Here is a 9,456-nt window from a genome sequence, read left to right on the forward strand (position 1 = left end):
AGGTGTAGACTAACAGTGAAATGCTGACCTATGGGCCCTTCCCAACAACGCAGAGAGAAAAAAATTGAAAAAAGAATAACACAATTAATAAATACACAATGAGTAATGATAACTTGGCTATATACACTAGGCACCAGGAACGAGTCAATGTGCAGGGCTAAGAGGTAATTTAGGCAGATATCTACAGATAGGTAGGGATAAAGTGACTAGGCAACAGGACAGATAATAAACAGTAGCAGCAGCACGTGATGAGTCAAAAGAGTTAGTGCAAAGTGGGTCAATGCAGCTAGTCCAGGTAGTTATTTGGTTAAGAACACAGAACAAAAATATAAACACAACTTATAAAGAGTTGGTTCCATGTTTCATGAGCTGAAATAAAATATCCCAGAAATGTTCCATACACACAAATATTTCTCTCAAATTTGTTTACATCCTTGTTGGTGAGCATTTCTCCTTTGCCAAGATAATCCATCCACCTGACAGGTGTGGCATATCAAAAAGCTGATCATTACACAGGTGCACTCTAAGGCCACTCTAAAATGTGCAGTTTTGTCACACAACACAATGCTACAGATGTCTCAAGTTTTGAGGGAGCCTGCAATTAGCATTCTGACTGCAGGAAAGTCCACCAGAGCTGTTGCCAGAGAATTGAATGATAATATCTCTACCCTAAGCCACCTCCAACATAATTTCTGATAATTTGGCATTACGTCCAACCGGCCTCACAACTGCAGACCACGTGTATGGCGTCACGTGGGCGAGCGGTTTGCTGATGTCAATTCTGTGACCAAAGTGCCCCATGTGGTGGTGGGATTATGGTATGGGCAGGCATTAGCTATGGACAATGAACACAATTGCACTTTATCGTTGGCAATTTAAATGCAGAGATCCCGTGAAGAGATCCTGAGGCCCATCATGAGGCCCATGTTTCAGCATGATAATGCACAGCCCCATGTCGCAAGGATCTGTACACAATTCCTGGAAGCTGAAAATGTCCCAGTTCTTCCATGGCCCGCATACAAACCAGACATGTCATCCATTGAACATGTTTGGGATGCTCTGGATTTACGTATACAACAGTGTATTCCAGTTTCCACCTATATCCAGTAACTTTGCACAGCCATTGAAGATGAATGGGACAACATTCCACAGGCCACAATCAACAGACTGATCAACTCTATGCGAAGGACATGTGTTGTGCTGAATGAGGCAAATGATGGTGACACCAGATAGTGACTGGTTTTCTGATCTACGCCCCCCAAATTATTTTTTAAGGTATCTGTGACCAACAGATGCATATTAGTATTCCCACTCATGTGAAATCCATAGATTAGGGCCTAGATTTCCTTTAATGAACTGTAACTCACAATTTAAAATTGTTGAATGTTGAATTTAGATTTTTGTTCAGTATATTTGATAGTCTTATGGCTGGGAGAAGCGTCAGGTGCTCGTACCACTTTCTGGGCGGTAGCAGAGAGAACAGTCTGTGACTTGGGTGGCTGACTCTTTTACCATTTTTAGGGCCTTCCTCTGACTACCTAGTATAGAGATGAGCTGGGCCGTACGCACTACCCTCTGTAGCGCTTTGCGGTCCGATGCCAAGCAGTTGCCATACCATGGGGTGATGCAGCCAGTCAAGATGTCTCGATCGTGCAGCTGTAGAACCTTTTAAGGATCCGAGGCACGCAAAATCTTTTCAGCCTCTTGAGGGGAAAAGGCATTGCGTGTGTTGGTGTGTGGACCATGTTAATTCTTTAGGGATTTGGACACCAAGGAACTTGAAGCTTGACCCGAGAGTATATGTGATGACAGTAATATTCCAGACTAGTATTGTAATGATGTAAAAATCACTTAAAGTCAAAAGAGCTGTAATCAGATCGTGTGAGGTGGGTGTGTTTTTCCAATCAGTCTCAGAGCATGTGGTGACACAATAACACTGTCAAAGTGATCTTGAACACTGGTTTGAAAACAGTCACAAGAAAGAAAGCATCAAAATGAAAGATAGAAGAGAGTGATGAAGAGAAAAACGAGGAAAGGTGATCTGTCTGAAAAGCACTTTTTTCTCAGCGGTGTTAATGGAGAATGATCTAAAGTGAGATATACAGTATTTATTCTCGCAGTTTGACACTGATGGAACACACACAGACACAATACATAACATTCTAAAAATGTAATACACCACACACATACAGATAGACAGAATATTGTGAACAAACACACACACATACAGATAGACAGAATATTGTGAACAAAACACACACACATACAGATAGACAGAATAATTTGTGAACAAAAACACACACATACAGATAACAGAATATTGTAAAACCACACACATACAGATAGACAGAATATTGTGAACAAAACACACACAGCATACAGATAGACAGAATATGTGAACAAACACACACACATACAGATTAACAGAATATTGTGACACGACCAACAAAACTTACACCACACACATACAGATAACAGAATATTGTGAACAAACACACACACATACAGATAGACAGAATATTGTGAACAAACACACACACATACAGATAGACAGAATATTGTGAACAAACACACACACATACCGGCACACACACAAAAGACAACCAACAATATGCGCTTTTCAACAGAACAGTGAGCTATACTGTACATCGGTCTAATAACAAGATGCATTACTGCCCTTTCCTATGCAAACACTGGCTCACATCACACACACATGCACACACAAGGGACAGGCAGTGTGAAAGTGAATGATTTCCACTGTGTAGACAGGTTAGATTCCCTTAGGGCAGCATTCAACACACAGGGCTGAGAAAACACTCTTATTCCATATTGGACAGTTGCACCTGCTTGTTACACTCTTATTATAAAGACATGCTCTGGAACTTTGCCAACTACTAAGTATTTATGTGTATGATAATCTGTGAGCAGAATTACTGTGTTACCTCAATTAGCCACAGAATTCCTAGTTTGAAAGTGATGTTTTTTCTGGAAGCTGTGTTGCTCCATTTTGCCCCACAAGGACCAGCCCCCTAGCAATTCAATTTCAACCAGTATCAGTTACTCTCCAACCCTGATCACCCAATAAATACAAACACAGATGAAGTAATAAACCAAGGCTTGGAACTGATTGAAGGTGACACAGTATTTGAGCAATTGTGTCTTGGTAGTGATTTTACATTGATCATTTGAAAAAGAAAAATACATAATTGGTTAAAGAACAGAGAAGTAAAAATAAAGTGATTGGGGAGCTCTTCAATGAAAGGTGGTGCAATAATAGTGCGAGTGGGGTCAGCATGTTCTCTCATCCAATGTGTGCGTGTGGGTGAGCATACATGTGTGTGCACATTTGTGAGTGTTTGTGAAAAACTTAATGATGGCATCCGTTGGGTATATATTTCTGCAATGGAGAGACGCTAACACACTTGTTCATTTTCATATTATTACAACCCTGTGACTCTGTCATAATGCTAAATGGATTTAAACCCAGGCATAATCCATGTTATGAACAGAGTATGATTACGTTAGTGAGGGAAGATAGCAGGGCGGTTATAGATGACAGTTGTCAGTTGTGAGAGTGGACCGGTCATCAATCCTGTTGTTGTGTGGGAGTTTTTCTGCTCCCTGTTACGTCTGTCAGCCTGGTGATGATCTGGAAGCAGCATCTTGTCCTCAGGAAACACAAAACAAAGGAAACAGGATCTTTCTGTCTCCAAGGACAACACAAACACATAAACATACACCACAAACCACTGAGAAGGGAACACCTAGTACTAAGCCATATATTGGCATTCTATTCATGGACAATGTAGTCATGCAAATTATGTCTAGTATACAAAAGCGGTGGAGCAAAATCTCATTGTATTCAGAAGAACATACTGTCTCCTTGGAGCAACTTTTCTCTAACTACAGTTCATATGGGTAACCATGGGTAACCTTGAGCGAACCATAATGAGTCATCACTCACTACAATACAGGACAGAGTATATGAGGTTTGTTTCCCCTCTGTCTCTAACCGAGTAGAAGTCATCCAGGCATTATTTCCAGCTGCCTCTAAAGTAATAAAACTCTTATCAAAAATAATGTGCTTAAGGTCTGAGTGACTGTTACATAAATATAAGATTTAATAGACTTGTACTATGCTGTTTTGTCTGGCTCAGAATTGGAAATAGAAAGGCAACACTGTACTTTATCATGCAGGTAGTCTGTCTACATGGATTGTAGTTAGGCTGTTTAGGTATTTTCATCCAACATTTCACTGAAACCACTGATAAGTAACATTGAACAAAATGTGTCAATAGGAGCCTCCGTTCCCAATGACTCATCTGCAGTGGTGAAAAGTACTTAGATGTCATTTTAGGCGAAAATTGTGAAAAAATTGTACGATCCTTACTTTAAAGTATTACTTACGTCATTTTTKGGGGTATCTGTACTTTACTATTTATATTTTTGACAACTTTGACTTTTTCTTCATTACATTCCTAAAGAAAATAATGTACYCTTTACTCCATACATTTTCCCTGACACCCAAAAGTACTCGTTACATTTTGAATGCTTCGCAGGACAGAAAAGGATCCAATTCAGACACTTATCAAGAGAACAACGGTAGTAATCCGTACTGCCTCTGATCTGGTAGACTCACTAAACACAAATGCTTCATTTGTAAATKATGTCTGAGTGTGCCCCTGGCAATCCATAAAAAAAAAGAAAATTGTGACTTCTGGTGTTCTTAATATAAGGAATTTTTAATTATTCGTACTTTTACTTTTGACACGTATGTATATTTTAGCAATTATATTTACTTTTGATACTAATGTATATTTCAACCCCCCCCCTCCAATGTGTTTTGTAACACATTGGAATGTGTTACAAAACGAGGCAACAGTGTGCTTTAGGACAGTGCGGATTCCTCCGAGCAGTCGGTTAGGCTGTTTGGAGTTTTAATAATAATAATAATTATGTCCCCCCCACTTATAAAACCAAAGTTGCGCCCCTGTTTAAAACCAAATACTTTTAGACTTTTAGCCAAGTAGTATTTTGCTGGGTGACCTTCACTTTTACTTGAGTAATTTTCTATTAATGTATCTTTACTTTTACTCAAGTATGATAATTGGGTACTTTTCCCAGCACAAGTAATTACAATTATTTTCAATGAAAATTTAACACCCAAGATATCTGTCACATGTAGAGACTGATACATCTATGAGTCAGAACCAGACGCAGATGGAGATGCAAACACCCACAAGACGCCCCCCCCCCCCCCCCCCAACACACACACGCACAGATTCATCAAACCTTTTTGTGATATGTGATTAAGGTGAATAAAGGTTACAAAAGTATTTCCGCAGTCACAATGCTATAGAAAGCCTTTAGAATGGTGAGCTGCTCCAGCATGCTCAATGGAGGACAGTTAGATACTCACGGTATAGAGACTCATGGTGCCACACTCAATGGTTCAATCATCCACCCTCAATGGTCTAATTAAAAGTTGTTCCTTCTGTCTCGAGATTGTAGGAGGCTACAGTCATGACTGCCCCCATCTTTCAATCATCTTCTCATTTGCCTGGAAATGTCAGGGCCACCCAACTACTGACAGACTTTCACTTCTTTGGCACAAATCAGACAAAGAAAGATGAAAAGATTGAACATTTTGTTTGATCAAGCTGAGATAGTATCTTATTAAAAACGGTGACCTCAAACCCACACTACCTCTCCCTATTATATGAACACAATAAGAAAGTTGCATTGTTAACAAGTTCATTTTGAAACAGACATTTTACGCAGAGAGCTTGTAAGGCCCTAATTTGACCTCATGAATAATGTAAATGAATCATCCACTGACCTAGACATAATTGGATTGAAGTCTGGGTACAAAAGACACATTTACTCAGAGGTATGCCATTTATTGAGAGGGTAATACAGTATGCATAAAAAGTAGTTTAGGTTGACAGCATCTGTCTCTTGCCACATACAGTTGTCTACTGTAAATGCAATGGCTTGGCACTGTTAGAATGCCCCTAAACCACTGCATTACCAGTGCGATTTAAACAATTAATTGGGATTGGGAAATGGTATTGCAATTCTCTACTTCTCGAGTTAACTGTTAGTTATTCATATAGTAGCCTACCTTTGTGGTAAAAGGTCATGAGTATTGCAATATCCTTTGGTTATAATCAAATGTTATGCACCTGTTACTACGTATGATGAGAGCAAGAGAGAGAAAGAAAGAGAGAGAGAGCTAGTGAGGGAGAGAGAAAAATGGTGAGCGAGAGAGAAAGCGAGATGGTGAGAAAGAGAGAGAGAGAGAGATGGCGTAGCTGGTCGAACCCTGATTGGAGCATGTGTGCTCTGCTGTACCTATAATAATCAGGCAGATATTGGGAGAGATCATTTGTGGTGACATTTCCTTTCATTGTAGAACATAGGAGGGCTATACGGAAAAAAGAAGCATCAGGTTCTCTCTGTCATCGACATAAGATTGAACAAATATCAATAAGGTAATCATTTTTGTATTGTTAATGCATGCATCCTTGGGGGGAAAAAAATGTTTTAGTTTTAAAGTAATCAATTTTTTACTATTTTGTATTATTTATTTTATCGTTAAAAAAAAGTGTCAAGTCCTTAGCTAAACTGTCATGACTTGTCAAAAGAGAGACATTATTCCTTGTAGGCCGATGTCTTTTTAGTTAAAGTCTACAGGTAACTCTCACTAAAGCTATAGCATATTCAGTGCCTTGCAAAAGTATTTTCAGATCCTTTTCTTCACACGTTATTGTGTTACAAAGTGGGATTAACATTGATTTAATTGTAATTTGTTGTCAACAATCTCACATTAAAGGTTATTTTGTGTAAAGTGGAAGAACAATCTATTTTATTTTAAAGATTAATACAAATGAAATAACTAAAATATAGTTGTTGCATAAGTATTCAGCTCCTCAAGTCAATACATGTTAGAAACACCTTTGGCATMATTTACAGCTGGGATTCTTCTTGGGTAAGTCTATAGCAGCTTTGAACACCTGGATTGTGCAATGTTTGCCCATTATTATTTTCAAAATTCTTTTTATAAGCTCTGTCAAGATGCTGGTGATGACTAGACAGCCATTTTTTAAGTCTTGCAAAAGATTTTTAAGCAGATTTAAGTCAAAACGGTAACTCAGGAACATTCACTGTCTTCTTGGCAAGCACCTCCATTGTAGATTTGACTTTGCGTTGTAGGTTATTGTCCTGCTGAAACGTGAATTCCTCTCCCAGTGTCTGGTGTAAAGCAGACTGAAGCAGGTTTTCCTCTAGGATTTTTCCTGTGCTTAGCTCCATCCAGTTTAATTTTATCCTGAAAACCCCACCAGTATTTGCCAATGCCAAGCATACCCATACCATGATGCAGCCACCACCATGCTAGAAAATAAGGAGGCAGTTACTCAGTGATGTGTTGTGTTGGATTTGCTCCAAACATACAGTACCGGTCAAAAGTTTGGACACACCTACTCATTCAAGGGTTTTTCTACAATGTAAAATAATAGTGAAGACATCAAAACTATGAAATAACACATATCGAATCATGTAGTAACCAAAAAATAGTTAAATAAGTCAAAATATGTTATATTTGAGATTCTTCAAAATAGCCACCCTTTGCCTTGATGACAGCTTTGCACACTCTTGGCATTCTCTCAACCAGCTTCATGAGGTAGTCACCTGGAATGCATTTCAATTAACAGGTGTGCCTTCTTAAAAGTTAATTTGTGGAATTTCTTTCCTTCATAATGCCTTTGAGGCAAGGTAGGGGTGATATACAGAATATATCCCTATTTGGTAAAAGACCAAGTTCATATTCTGTCAAGAACATCTCAAATAAGCAAAAAGAATTGACAGTCCATTACTTTAAGACATGAAGGTCAGTCAATGCGGAAAATGTCAAGAACTTTGAAAGTTTCTTTAAGTGCAGTCGCAAAAACCATCAATAACCTGGCTCTCATGAGGACCGCCACAGGAAAGGAAGACTCAGAGTTACCTCTGCTGCAAAGGATAAATGTATTAGAGTTAACTGCACCTCAGATTGCAGCCCAAATAAATGCTTCACAGAGTTCAAGTAACAGACACAACTGTTCAGAGGAGACTGCGTGAATCAGGCTTTCATGGTCGAATTGCTGCAAAGAAACCATTACTAAAGGACACCAATAAGAAGAAGAAACTTGCTTGGGCCAAGAAACATGAKCAATGGACATTAAACCGGTGGAAATCTGTCCTTTGGTCTGATGAGTCCAAATTTGAGATTTTTGGTTCCAACCGCCTTGTCTTTGTGAGACGCAGAGTAGGTGAACAGATGATCTCTGAATGTGTGGTTCCCATGAAGCTGGTTGAGAGAATGCCAAGAGTGTGCAAAGCTGTCATCGCTTCGAGGCAAGCAACAGTGAAGCATGCATGAGAGGATCAGCTGTTCCAGACGACTGTGTGATCACACTCTCCGTAGCCGATGTGAATAAGACCTTTAAACAGGTAAACATTCACAAGGCCTCAGGGACCGGCAGATTACCAGGACGTTTACTCTGAGCATGTGCTGACCAACTGGCAAATGTGTCTCCACTAACATTTTCAACCTGTCCCTGACTGAGTCTGTAATACTTTCAAACAGACCACCATAGTCCCTGTGGTCTGTTTGTGTTTCAAACAGACCACCATAGTCCCTGTGCCCAAGAACACCAAGGTAACCTGCCTAAATGACTACCGACCCGTAGCACTCACGCCTGTAGCAAAGAAGTGCTTTAAAAGGCTGGTCATGGCTCACATCAACACCATCATCATCATCCCAGAAACCCTGGACCCACTCCAATTTGCATATCTCTATTGCACTCCACACTGYTCTTTCCCACCTGGACAAAAGGAACACATTCGTGAAAATGCTATTCATTGACTACAACTCAGAATTCAACACCATAGTTCCCTCAAAGCTCATCACCAAACTAAGGACTCTGGGACTAAACACCTCCCTCTGCAACTGGATCCTGGACTTCCTGACGGGCCATCCCCAGGTGGTAAGGATAGGTAACAACACATCTGCCACACTGATCCTCAACACAGGGGCCCCTCAGGAGTGCGTGCTCAGTCCCCTACTGTACTCCCTGTTCACCCATGACTGCATGGCCAAGCACGACTCCAACACCATCATTAAGTTTGCCGACGACACAACAATGGTAGGCCTGATCACCGACAATGATGAGACAGCCTATAGGGAGGAGGTTAGAGACCTGTCAGTGTGGTACCATGATAACAACCTCACCCTCAACATGATCAAGACAAAGGAGATGWTTGTGGACTACAGAAAAAGGAGGACCGAGTACGCCCCCATTCTCATCGACGGGGTTGTAGTGGAGCAGGTTGAGAGCTTAAAGTTCCTTGATGTCCACATCACCAACAAACTATCATGGTCCAAACACACCAAGACAGTCGTGAAGAGGGCAC

The sequence above is a fragment of the Salvelinus sp. IW2-2015 genome, linkage group LG11, assembly GCF_002910315.2.
Source record: "Salvelinus sp. IW2-2015 linkage group LG11, ASM291031v2, whole genome shotgun sequence".
Classification (NCBI taxonomy): Eukaryota; Metazoa; Chordata; class Actinopteri; order Salmoniformes; family Salmonidae; genus Salvelinus; species Salvelinus sp. IW2-2015.